Genomic DNA, 14,367 nt, shown 5'->3' on the forward strand with positions numbered 1-14,367 from the left:
CCGTCTGTACTCGACGCGACCTGACACATATCCTCTGAATAATACTGTTGTGTTGTCCCTGAATATCGTCCTGTCGTGTGCTGCCTTATGGCAAGCTGGCATTGGAAGTGATTAATTGAGATATATTGAGGCTCGTTGGCAAACTTTGCCTTCAACTGCAATCTCCTTCCGGCTGCAATTAAGGACTTCCGACTTCCATCTCGGAGAGTGCTCATCAAGTGTATGTGCAGTCCTTTGAACGTCATTTGGCAGTGAAAGTTTTGCCAAAGTTACTGCTTGGTTACTGGATGTACTGCAGGGACAACTTTGATTGCTGTCAAAGTAATTAACAGAAAGTACAACTCGCATCCATAAACGAAATCTAAAGTAAACGAAAATCGCTTTGACAATTGCCTGAAGGCAACTCAACTCAACTCAAGTGAAACAGCATTCAGCTCACTCCAGAATTCTTGTGGAACACTCGTAGAATTGTTATTTTATGAACTTGTAAATCCATTTCTCTGTATAGAGTCAATCACCGTTTAATATTTTCTACAAATTTTAACATTTTACAAATTCAATTAATTTGAATCCTTTCAATAAAGTTGATGAGCTTACCGAAGACTGGACAATGGAAAATAAATAATTACTACATAATATACTATAACTATACTATAATATAATTATACACTCTTCAGGTGAGCAGCGCTGGCGGCCCCCTAACAGCCTGTAGCACAACCATGAAGTGCTGTTAAAGCTCTCTGACAGCGCTCCAAGAGTGGGTTTGCGATCTCTCTCACGATCGGTACGGCTCTCGAGGGGACTTGGCTATTCCACCCCCGCACTCTCACAGCCACGACAGAGTATTTCGATACTGGAATATTCACACTACAATATACATGTGGGTTAGGTTTATTTAAAGGATAGTTTATCGGGTTATATATAACATGTAATGGGTGTGTCAATTAATTATCTCTTTGACATATTCAAACGGCTTACTAATAAAGACTTATTCTCTCCTGGTACCGACGCAAAATACGACAGCCCAACTTCTCTCGCTCTCCCTCTCTCTCTCTCTGGCGTATGACGCTTCCACGCTCTCTCTCTCTCTCTCTCTCTCTCGCGATCTCCGCTTTGATCTATCTCATCTCCGCTTTTTGCTCTCTTGGGGTGGTCCACGCTTGTGCACTGAGCTAGCCTTTTTACATATGTACATACATATTCAAATATAAATATACAATGTTCAAAATCAACGCCGTGTAGACTGTTTCTTTGGCGATGCTTGCGTTAGTATTACGGCAGTAGCAGCAATCTAACCTCCTGAAAATAACTACTTCGCATGGGAACGGAGGGCGAATAATCTGGCCAAAATTGTAATGGCCCATGTCTGGGTACACTAATTGATTCCTAACTAATTGATGAAATCAAACCCTCCAGCAACCGGCGGAACAACTATTCGAACTATTTAGCATTCTAGACATTCGCCGTTCATTTTTGGCACTGGCCGTTGTGTTCTCGTTGCTTAAAGTCTTCGACAAATGTAGTGCTCGAGTCGACAGCATGCACAAAAAGCGTGGATCGGTCGTGCTCCCAGTCGTCATTGTTGATTTGCATTCCAAATGCGAGGCAACGCAGGACATGCAAGTATACATATGTATATGTTCATACGTATGCATGTACAGGTCCCCAGTGTCGACAGAAGCAGTCGAGCGGGACACGCATACCGCAAGTGATTGCATATGATGGGAGCTGCTGGGTCGCCCAGCATCAGTCACAGTCAGGCACCCACAGTGCGTAAATTGTACGTTCGTTCTGGCTTTGTGTCATTCAAATTGCAAAAATGTCCTTGCTTGGCGCAATTAAAATGCTACCGACAATGACATCGACAATGATGTTGGCTGTCCGCTCTCCCCTGACGAGTATCGACTATCGACTGCCGCTTGATGATGGAGCAGTCTCTGTTGATTTTCAAATGACTTTAATAGTGTGTGGGGTGGTGTGGGGTGTCCGAGACAGCTTTAAGTGACTTCCCTTTGTGTATCGTACGCTTACATATCCCGTTGAGGCAGAGAGAAGCCGGAAAAGTATTTAAACGCATACATTTAGTTTTGAATATCCCAGAATATTCTGCCATTTTGGTCCCTCACTATCACGATTACTAACCGAAGCAGATTTACTTTGCTACATACATATGTAAATGCTACCTACTCGTATTGCATATCGCTTTAAGGACATTTCCGCACATTGTCACGTGGGCTACCGTGGCCCGCAACGGCCTGCCGCAGGTTTTTGTTTCTGTGGCCATTTGCATTACCGTCACGTTCGTGGGAAGCCGAAATTTAATTTGGCTTGTTTCTATTTTTCAATAATCCTCAGCCAAATGCTAACTTCAACCAATTGTCGACCTGGCCAATGCTCGTAAACAGTCACTGCGACCTGGCCCTTGCGTGGTCCCGAGTCGGCCTGAAACCCATTCGAAATGCATTTGAAATTTATAACAATGCTGCTGCCCCATCGATAACAAACTACACGTGTCAATGCATCTGCAGTCGTACCGGGCCAAGGGTGTAAGGGTGCGAGTGTGCGGCTGTGCGTGTTGCAAGAGCAACACTCGTCGAAAGCTGTAGTTTGCCACTTTTATCTCCACACAACATTCCAAGAAGGACCTCAGCAACAGACCGTGACTGTAGTTCATCGACGGAGGTGTCCTGGTCGGAATTTCAATTTGAGCTTCTGGACTAGGAGCTGTGCACTGTGCACTGTGCGGGGCTTCCGGCTGCTCCTTGCAGGTAATCGAAAATCGATTACCCTTATGAGTTGAATAACCGGTGCTCTGGCGCCTCCATCCTCCACTCGAGGCCAACAATTTAGATATCTGTGTACCTGCAACTAGCATACCAATATATTTATATGCGAGAATAAATGTCGGTGCAGCGCACGAGCAAGTGCCCCAGGTGCAAGTTCCGCACTTGGGAGACCCAGGGCCAAACTTGCGAACTTTGATTTGCATTTCTGCATTTCTGTCCCTTGAAGCTGCGTGCAGATATGGAGGCAGGGCCAGCATTCGATTCGTTCCAGCCACACACAGTCCGAGCAAGTTTATGTGTTTGCCAAATGCACACGTTGAAATGCATTGCAATTTGTGTATGAGTGCATTTCAAACAAACAAATGGATTGCTCTGGGCGGATCGCCATGCGAAAAAAGCAACGCAGACACTCCAAACAACCCAAACAACATTGGTTTTCATTGTTCAGTCTATAAAGCTGTTTATGAAGGGGAAGATGTCTTAGATGGAACATATAAAATACATATTTTTAATCTGTCTAAGCGAGGGATCTCCTGCAGAACTACTAAGAATAAAGCTGAAAAGAATTTTCAGTGCTAATGAAACTGTTCTTACAATTTATTATCTTTGCTCGGTTCTTGGTTTCGATATTAACAGAGGAGTCATATTTCTAGGAGGCTGATCACAATGATCTCTAGCAGTCGAGGTGGAGCGGAGCTCATTAGCATTGAAATTTTACTCTCGGACGCGCACATGGCCAAGGCAATACTTTTGTTTCAGGCACAGGCACAGACACAGGCACAGACACAGGACGAACTGAGCATGTCGAGGAGACAATTATGTTTCCGCAAATATGAGTATGTAAATGCAGAGCAATTTTGTGCGACAGCGCCCGAGTGTGTGGGGCTGCAAGTCTACGAGCATGAGTGGGTCTCGGTCGTTTATGTGAAAAGTTCTCGCTGTTATGTGAAATTCGCTTAAAAGTTGCTGCAGATACGAGGAAATTAACATTTTGACGTTTGAATATTAAGAGACACCACTCCAAAGCATTGTCCTTGGCTCTGTGTGCACTCTCTCTCTGCAAACATAATCAACAACAATACATCGCCAAGTGGCATTCATAATTCATTCATAATGTGACTCTGCTTAAGTACCCCGAGACGAGGTTTGGTTGCTTGGCTGGCAATCGGTCATAAACGAGGTATTATGTTAATTCGTTTTCATAAAATGTGCCCTTATGAGGGCGTAATTCGTACCGGATTGATTCGAGAAAGCGTTTATCACGACCTCAAGAGCTTTGAGCAGATTGAAGGAGATTGCTCCCATTGTAGCTCGTTCAAGGACGAACCAAGTCGTGGTTAATCGGAAGACAGAGGTATTTTGAAATAGAACTTTTCTCCGAAATTCCAAGTCACCTAGGAGTTCGTGTGTGACCTCCTGCTGTTGCTCCATTAGCACATCGCACACATGCCTCTGCGGCTTCACAAAGTGCGTCCTGTGTTCGCTGTTTCGGTTAATTAAAAATGTGCTGAGCATTAACATAATTGCCGGGGGATTACAATTGAATGATTAATAATAGTGCAGTGATTAAACGAAGTGTTCCGAAACGTGCAGCTTTCCTGCGAACCTGTGGAGCCCGACACGCGCCCCTTTGTGGTGGTCCTCCGCATTTCCCCTGTACTCAGTAGGGTTCATTATTCACACATTCTCCTAAAGTGAATCCTCGAAATAGAGAACTTCAAGCAGCCGAAAAATAAATTGTTTTGTTTTCATTCTAATGAGATGAAAGAGGAAATTCCTTCAAGAGGATCCAAGTATCTAAGCAGAAATCGGAATTTGGGAGTAGACGAAGCAATGGCCGAATGTATTTGCTTTAATGTTTTAACACTGTAGACTTACTTATGTTCGAAGGAAATGTAACAAATTACTAATTAAATGAATTTTATGGGATTGGATACCGAATTGGATTTGATGCCCTTTACGGTAGAGCTCAGGGTGCTTTTTCGGAGAAATTATGAAATTAATATGCTAATGCCAGATATTTGGCATTTGTGGTTGTTGATTGATTCCCTCAGAAGAGGTATAGGGCCAAGTATGGATTTTAAGCACAGATTTGCGGTTTCTCTCAGTTGGCCACCCTTTGTTCGGATCTCCGCGCGCTCTGCCCAGGAAGAATGAATTTGAGTTTCGACCGACATCGATTAGTGGCTTCATCTAGAGGCGGGTCGCCATCGGTTTTCGGTCGGTCGCAGCCGGGGCGGCCAAAAGGATTAAGATGTCACGTGTCTAAAGTAATTAAGTGTTGGTGAGACGCCAGCCACTTTCTGGCCACTGATGGCATGTAAACCAATTCAGTTGAGACGGTGCCCGGAACTGGGCTCTCAGTGCGGTCAGGCTGTGATTTAATTTCATTACGACGAACTCCGAACAAGGTACACCGGACTCCGTCTGACCAAACGGAGCTGCGAATGGCGAGCATGTTGATGGGGATTGCCTGGCATCCGGGCTCCCACTAAAAGTCATAACAGGCCGTTAACATTTTCCCTCCACTTGAATTTATAATTCGGATGAAGAGTTCTCTCATCTGCACCAGCTGGTGGCAGGATGACCCTAACGGCATGGGTGGGGCACCGACATCGACACCGAAACCAACATCAACATCAACATCAACATCGACCCTACGCAGCCAAGTTCGTCTTGGGGTCAGAGTCCTAGGTCCATGATTTCGTTTCTGTTCTCAATTCTCAATTGCTAAACGACACTTTTGTTTCGATTTATGGCACCGTAAGAGCCAAAAGTGGCGCAGTTGTAAATTTACGACTAAAGGGAAAGGGACGGGGCTAGCGTGGGTGGTGGAGAAAAAGCCGAACCGGAAACGGATGTGCGAGTGAGCGCGGATCTCGATTGAGCGCCGGCGGCCCTCTTTTGAGTTGCGTTTCGGTGTTAGTTTTGTCGCCGCTTTCCATTTTTTGCTTTGTGTCATTATAACAGCTTTATACTACAGACACCGACTCAGATGTGTACAGGGACTTTGGCATTGCACAAACGATTGATTCGTTTGTTCGGAAATCAGCTTTCCCTTTTTACCGTTCCGCTCCGGGCCAACGCACAGACTCTCCTTCGGTAGGTAACAGAGCGACCCTTAAAAGCGCGCTGAAAAAGTTTATTGCATAATTCCCATTTATTGCGCACACAAATGTTGACTCTTGCCCATGCACCCCACCATCTACGCGCCATCCACCATTCCAACAAGTTACACTGGGGAACTGGGACACTGGTACACCCATGGTACATGGTACATTCGTGAATACTCGTTTAAATACTCGAGCATTATTGTAGGTTCGTCGAAACATACATAAGTTTGTTTAATGAATTTTTGAACATAATTTCAACTTTGCTGTACGAGTTCGGGAATACTTCTCCATTTTGATTTGGATTTGGGAGCTGGGCGCTCTTGAAATTCTTTGGAACGCATCTCTCCCAATCACTACCAGAAAATTGATTCAAATGTACTTTTCCGAAGCGCAAGGGGTTGGGAATGGGTGGAACAATTCCAAACATGTTCAATCTTATGGATTTTCCATGTTTCGACTTGCATCGGCATCATTTCCGCATAAAGCTCGTCTGTATTTGGGCCTGGGTAGAACTGACTGGACTGCAGTACTCGACAGTGAAATACTTTCCACCTGAATGTTGGGACCTTTATCTCGTCCGATTGTACACCGATTGTACAAGCCAGACAGAAACGAAGTATAATTTCTGATTGATGATGGGCAGGGCAGGTTGAAGGTTGTATCTACTGCTGTTGCTTTCCTCTTTGGAAACTTGCTGCAATGTCCCAAAATATGAGAAATTTATATGCGTACGTACGAGAATATTTTTTGCGGTTGAGTTTAAGCTCCTTTGCTGTTGGCCTCTTGCCCTCCTTCGAGTTTGCCACAGAAAATGAACAACAACAAGCACGGCAGCGGCGACATCACCGCCGGCAATGGCACCGACGCGTCGGGTCGCTGGGGCTGAGGGCTTCGAGGGATCCAGGGCATTGTTTGAGCCCGAACAATGCCAGCCAACGCCAACCCAGGCAGCAGTAATTCAATTGTGAATATTGAATTTCGTTCAATTAATCATCGAATCGAAAAATGACGTTGATCAAACAGCGAGCGGGTTGCCACTGAAGCGAGGCCCGCGTCAAGTCAACTGAGATGCTGTGGGCTGGTCCTTGTCCTCGTCCTGTGTCTGTATACATGGGCATGGCTTGCTTAAAGCTCAGTTTGGCTTTTTCGTTATTAATGAATAAAGAATTGCAGTGCTTTCGGTTTGATTTATACAATTTTTTAAAAGTGTCTTTTGGAAAGACTCCCACAGGAAAACGTGTATCCGTGTACCCATTCAAAGACAACCAACGGCAGACGACGCCGTGAAATGTGTTTAAAGACAAACAATGGCGACACTGCCACAGTTGCGGTGGCGCCTAAGCTGCCTCCATTGGAGGCTGACTCTCTGAGCTGTTGCCATGGAGGCGAAATCGGAATGGGAATCGAAATCGCAATCGGAGATGGAGGTAGAGGTAGAGATAGAGTCCTACCGTGCCCTGCCCTCTGCTGAGGACGGAGCTGCGTTGAAGAAATGTAAATCTTTCATGAGTAGACATGCGAACAAAACAGGAACACACTCGAAGGATTTCAGAAAGAAGCAAAACAAATCTGAATCAGAGCAAAGATTAAAGTGAATCCGAATTCGTCGTCAATTATATATGCGCACATGGGATTGATGTCCCCGGGTGTTTGATTTCGCATAAGGGGTTTCTTTAATCATTATCCTTCCTCCATCCATCCTCGCCGTCCGACTGTTGGCGACTGTTGACGACTGTTGACGACTGTTGACGACTGTTGACGACTGTTGCCGACTGTTCCCGGTGGCATGCAGTATGCAAAGTAATCTCAGCTTTGTTTGCTCTTGTACAAATTAATAGCGAATAATGGGGATAGGCCCGGGCATGCGACGAATGTCTCCGGCAGAGTTGTTAATGCCTGCCCGTGGAGCGTGCAAATTTGAAAAGTTCAAAGACACCGCGTGCCAAAAGTTGATCCACCGGAGGGGCACGGGTCCTAGGATTCCTATGCCAATATCGTAAAACCTTTCCACAACCCGAAAGCACTGAGGCAGGCAAAATGTGTTTGACTAGGCTCATCGACAGTCGACAGTCAGCAGCTGGGTGGACGGAAGGGTTGCGGGCTCATCGGAGTATCTGATTTACCCTTGCCAAAAGCAAACATAACTAGGGAACTTGTTTTTTTTATCAGACTCATAGGAGCACACGTGTGTGTGCAAGCCGCAGTTGAGCCACGCAAATAAGGCTAGGCGCATGGAGAGAGTAATTTGCAAAGCACATTTCAAACACCACTAACAACTCCAGATCGGATAATTTAAATGGCTTAAGCCACAGCACTGACAGCCTGAATGCCATTTAAATACTGTTCATTTTCCCATTGTGGAACCACAGTGCAATTGAGGTGGAAAAGGTTCCGCTTGTCACAGATCTGCAACCAATGGCAGATAATTTAGCATAATTAATTGGTTGGATTTTAGATGTTAACCCCACAAAATCGGTGTCATCCAACCGAAGTATTATTAAAGAGCACCAATGGGCCCCGGCCTGGGCTCCGTCACTGAACTAACCAAAATAAATGCTACCCACGTCAAAGTCAAAGTCGACCATCAGAATATTTAAGTGGCATGCGGACTGCGCCTACACGCTGGGCGGAATGAAAGATTCGTGACAACGGTCAGGCCCCAACCCTACGGTCTGGTCTTTGAAGTGACGCGGGGCTTCGGTTCCGCACGGACTTGAATGGGACTGGAGAAGTCGCGTTGCATCGGACACGAGTGCGCGTGAAACTGTCAAATGCGCTTACAGCCGGATTATTTTCACCACGTACACATAATCGCATTAATTTGTTGGACAGCAATTAAAGCGAGCGAGTAGACTCGCTGCGTCTGCAGCAGGGGGCTGATATAAATGCAAACGCTCGAGCTGTCTCCCCTGTCTGCCTCTGCATCAGTCCCGCACCATAGCTCAGCGCACAGAGCGGCAATTACGACGGAGCCAAGTACAGGAGGAAATCTGATATTACAAGGCAAATGGGAATGTCGGAGAATAGGAGGCGAGTAGTGAGTGGCGAGTGTCTCGGAGTACTCAATAAGTTGTGGTGCAGTTAACGGAGCTCGCAGAGCGGAAATCAGAAGCCACTTAGCCGCAATTGCGGACTGGCTGTCTCCCTGGGGAGACGAAGACGGAGATGCCAAGCAATCGACCTGTGCTAGGCGTTAATGAAATGCACGCAGACAACCGTCTCCAGGCAGAACTGATACAGGAAAATGATTTCAGCTTGTCCTAGATGGGCTCCTCCCCAATTCTGCACTGGAGACTGTGGACTGCGGTCTGCGGTCTGTCCGGACTGCGGACAAAAGAGATGATTTGGCTTTGTGGCTACGTAGCAGTGGCGGTTTGCTTCCATTTCCATCAGCAGACCTTTTCTTGTTTTTCTATGTATACGTTCTACCCATCCCGAGGAGCCAATAGCACACCATAGTACTCATGTGTGTGTACTCGTGGCAAGCTGCACGCGTAATTAATGCCCATCCTCTTGTCCTGCCCCAGCTGATTAAGAGCTCCCCGCCCCGCAGAGGCTAAGGCGTAAACGGAAGATTGAGAGGTGCCCCCTTAAAGAATGTAAATGTGGCACTCAAGTATCTGTGACCTGCTGCGGCAGCCCGTAATGAGACTGGGGCAGTGCCAGGGAATTTGCAACAGATGCTGGTTTAAGTTGTTCTCTGCTTAATTTACTACAAAATTAAATTGCACAAACTGGAGTGACTTCCGTTGATTCCAGTTCCAATTGTTATGCTGCCACGTTGCCACGCTGCCTCCTGCGTGTCCGTCCAGCCTTGATCGACTGCCTCTAGTCCTCGTCCGCTGGACCTTTGCCCTTTGTTGTCTTTCGTCTTTCGTCTCCTTGGGTTACTTGACTGCTTTTTGTTCATTTTCCGCCTTGTAAGTCTCAGAGAGCTCGAACACTTGTGGCAACTAAATGAGAACTATTGTTGCCAGTTTCGGGGCGAACAAGCAGTTTTATTCAACAATCTAATTTTTATATTCCTTCCCTGCCATACCTACCTTCTCTCCTGTCCTCCTCCCGCCTCAAACATTGTCTGAACCTTCTCTGTCCAGCAACTGTCTCGACGAGCTCTCACTCATTTCCGACCATGAAGAAACTATATAAGGAGGTCTCGTCGGTGGCATAGTTTCTCGCCGTTTCTTCTTACTGTCAGTGCTCGTTTGCTTGTCGACGCGGAAAGTTGATTGCGGACAAAAGTTTTTGAAGTGTTTACCGTATGGTTTGGCGCAGTTTGTGAGGCAAGGTCGCGAAAAATGTGAAAGTGGTTCATGTACCGAAATGTTTAGAGAAGAGAAAATGTAGCAAACTATTAAAAATTAAATTATGAAACAAACTAAACTCGTGTTTTTTAACATTGCCTTCAAAGTGTTAATCAGCGAAAGCCTTTTCACTCGCCCTTTTCACTCGCACGAATTTCTTATTTTTGCCGACGAGACCTCCTTATATAGTTTCTTCATGTTTCTGACAGCCTTCATTGCGTCCCACTCGACCATTCCTCCGTTGCTCCTCTCCCCGACTTTCCCGAAACTTGGCCAGCGAATTTGTCTGTGCAGCTGCTGTTGATTGGAGTCCAAGAGCCCCAGAGTTTTTGGAGTTCACTCGACCTTAACCCATCGACCTTGCGACCAGGTTGCGAGTTTTGCATTTGCCTCCCGAAGGGTTTTAATTCTTGATGGCATCCCCTTTGCTAGGGTACTAGTACTAGAGAGAATAGCGGCAACCGTAAGTGGAACGGTTCCGGCTGCGACTCCGCAAAGTGGCTGATAACTTTTGACCCTCCGGAGTGTCTGGAGTGGGCCGAAAACTTGCTCTAGAACTTATCACCGACCCCAATAAGATGTCACTGTCGGTTGAATTGTTTGCTAAAATGCTAAGCTGTGCGACCCATTATCGACATTACACTGCATCGATCCTGGCTATCTGGCAAACAAAAGTGTTTAAAGGTGCGTTCGACCAACTTTACAAAGTTGTCGCCGTTGGAAGCGCTGTCAGCACCTGGAGTCCGATATCTCTGACACGGACATCGATGGACCAAGCTATTGAGAAGTTTCCATTTGGGGGCATTCCCAGCCGATTACTCCGCTAAGTGTAAAATTATAGTTGTAAATAATTTTCGGAAATATTTAAATAAAATCATCTGTGCAGTAGATGTGTTGTTGATCTTCGGGAATCTTTAGAACTTAAACCAACTCTCTAATGCACTTTGCAGACGGTAAATCAAGCAAACACTTTGATGCATCATTTTCGCAACTATTAGTCCCATGAGTCCCTGGTTTTATCCAGCACCTGGATTTACCAGCCGATTACTGAGCCTTTACAGACGCATACCCAGAGTTACCCTTTCATTTTGGATTTTGGACTAAGGATCGTCCTTTTGTCGGACCTGAGTGTCAGCTTTTGGTCAACTTTGTATTGTTTTCAGAGAAGTCAGAGCATCTATCGACGTGTCTGTAGTCGTCATCGCTAGTTGATGTTGAAGAGATTATTGTCGGAGCTGTTTTCCGGGCCAGCCAGCAGGTCAGCCATTACACCGGATATACTCGGATTTAATTCCCTCATTCCGTTGTGAAGAGTTTAAAGTACAAGTTAAAACGTTGGCCCTGAGAGTGCCAGCGGTTAGAACCACTGTTCAAACTCAATTCTGGGAAGCGACTCGATTGAGATTAAATGTGGATACAAGCAGAATGGACCTGGTTCCAAGCCATCAAAGTTTTCGCACACGTAATGAGCTGCCACTGCGAAGGTTCTTCCTTCTTCCAACGCCCATTCCAACAGGATTACGGCAGCACAAGGACCTGCTCCGGCACCAGACCTCTCCAGGAGCTCAGCCCACCCATGGCAGACACTTGCCACACCGACATACCATGTAAGCATGTGCCGGACATCCAGACACCCAGATCGAGCGCATCCACGTTTGACTTCTGCACAGTTTGGCTAAGCACTTTAAAGGGGCGATTTCCTTGAGTGGGGCAGTGCCCCTGCCCGACCAGTCCGGACATCGGCCATAAATGATTTGTTGAATTTTGCCTCATTCAACCGTACAGCAAAAGTTTGATGTGCCTTCCCGAAGCTCTGGCCATATGTGTCCCAGACTCTTCTTGTGTGTGTTTGTGCGAGTGCGAGTGTGTATTTCTCATTCCATACCTATGTATAGATACTATAGATACATTCTTTCTTTTTGGCTCTCTCTCTTGAAAGCTGCCATGTATTGTATATGGCCGAGCTTACTGACTTTTGGAACTCTCAAGGCCAGCCACATAAGTAGATGAATGTATGGTGTACACATGTATGTATGTACAATGTAAGTACTATGCCCGTAAATTAATTGCAGGAAATTTAAGTTGTGCTCCCCATATAATTCAACTCCGCCGAGTTAAGCTCCACACGGCTGCCTACAATATGTGCAGTCAGAACAGGACATGTGAGATTTTGTGCAGCCGGATCGGAGGCCGGAAACAAATTATTTGTCAACGCACATGGAGCTGCAGCAAAGCTACAAATAAGAAAAAACGATGTAATAATATTTGTAAAACTCTGCAGCAGCAATCTGAAACAGTAGGGTAGTTGGATGGGACACACCCTTAGAGTAAATATGACCATAGAATTTTTCGCTTCCTGGTGCTTGAGATGCCACGTCCTGATAGAATTCAAATCTGCTAATTTTCCTCCAACTGCATCCAGCACGGATAACTCTGCGGGAAATTGGGGGAAAACGTGAGCAGCTGATGAGCAGCTGAGTGAAACTTTTGAGTTTTGGGCGAGCAACCAGCGAGGGTTGTTGTCATTGTCTCTGGCTCTTAATTTTGCAGATTCTTTTATTTTGCGACTGCTAACGAGGTTCACAAAGGCATTGGTCCAAATTTCCAACACTGCCTTCCCTTGTCTGGACGTCTGTTGGCGTGTGCTGGTATTTTATAGAATTGCTCATACGCACCGAGTCCCGTCTCGCCGCTGCCTCCGGCCCGCCTCCGCCTCTTTCGTCAGCTGGGCTGCCCGTTCCTTGGGTAAAAATGCTGACAATGGGCTTCTTTTGGTTTCGTTTCGTTTCGGTTCGCTTGGACTCGTTGGTTTCGTTTGGATTGCCGGACAGAGTGACAGATTCTCAGTAGTGCTGCAGAAAATCCACAGCAGCATCCCAGGCAGGGGCAGGGCCAAGGCAACTCCGCTTGTGCAACAGCCCCAAAGTGTTGCTGCTTCGTTGTGGCTCCCGTAGCACGAAACTAGGCATGTGCCCAGTGCGGGTGCGTGCTGAGTGTGTCTGTGGGATTATTTACGCTCCTCCGCTGTTGTTGTTTGCTTTAATTGCCACTCACTGCTAGCCAACACTCTCACCCCCACCACGGTCTGAATTATATGCTTGATAAATTGCTGCAGCAGCAACTCATCGTCCACATGGACTTTGCCGTGGTCGTAGTCGTGGTTATAGTCGTGGGCGTCACCATGGGCGTTGTCATCGTTATCAGGAAGGACAGGAAATTACTACAAGTATGTGTGCCAGCCAGCCTGCCAGTGTGCCACGGTACGAGTGTTCAGTGTGTACTTGTCTGTCTGTCTGTCTGACAGCATGCGCATGTGGAAATAAAGTACCGATTGGCGAACCAAAAATCAAACCTAGCAGAGGGGCGCGCAGTAAACTAATTTCCAAAAATCCTCCAGCTGGATCAAACTGTTCACCAAACTTTTTCCACCTTTGAAAGGTATTCCAGGGAGTTAATTAAATATTCCAATTGTTGAAAAGCGCACACGGCATGTGCGATTAAAGAATGTTAAGGACTTCCACGGTGGCTTGGCATCCAGTGTGCGCTGGGTGGAGCGTGGAGTGGAGAGTGTATTAATTGCGACAGCGCCAAAGTCGTTTTCACCCACTTGTCCTAAGACTTGCTCGCAGGACAGCAGGAAACTCCCATCCGAAAAGAAACCCCCAACCGCTAATGAAAAAGTTATGCGGTCACGTGACTAGCTCACGTTCACCTCCATGGAGTCTCTGTGAAATGCCGCAAGTGCTGATGCGAAGACGGGAAATTGGTCTCGCATATAAGCCCTGAATTAATTATGATGAGCCTGGCCATGTTCATAGAAGGTTAATTGCATGCAATGCAGTCGTGGCCGATCTCAACATTCGGAAACGAAGAGCTTCTTTACCACCTGGTGCTCCGTTCTGAAGCAACAGTTGCCAACTGACACTCTGACTAACTAAGACACTCGACCCAATCGATGTTGGTATGCTAATACGAGCGTATATTGTGCATGCGAACAAATCCACTTGTAATTACACTGTAAATGAAGCGGACAATGATCATAGTCACAGGTAATTGGGTTCCTTTTGTGAGAGGACTTCGAGTGATGTTCGGGGTTCACAGACCTAGCAAAAGCGCGACTGTCAGCCGGCCTGCTGAAGTTTCTCGCTTGTTGGGGAAATTTTC

Source organism: Drosophila guanche, unplaced genomic scaffold (genome assembly GCF_900245975.1).
Source record: "Drosophila guanche unplaced genomic scaffold, DGUA_6, whole genome shotgun sequence".
NCBI lineage: Eukaryota > Metazoa > Arthropoda > Insecta > Diptera > Drosophilidae > Drosophila > Drosophila guanche.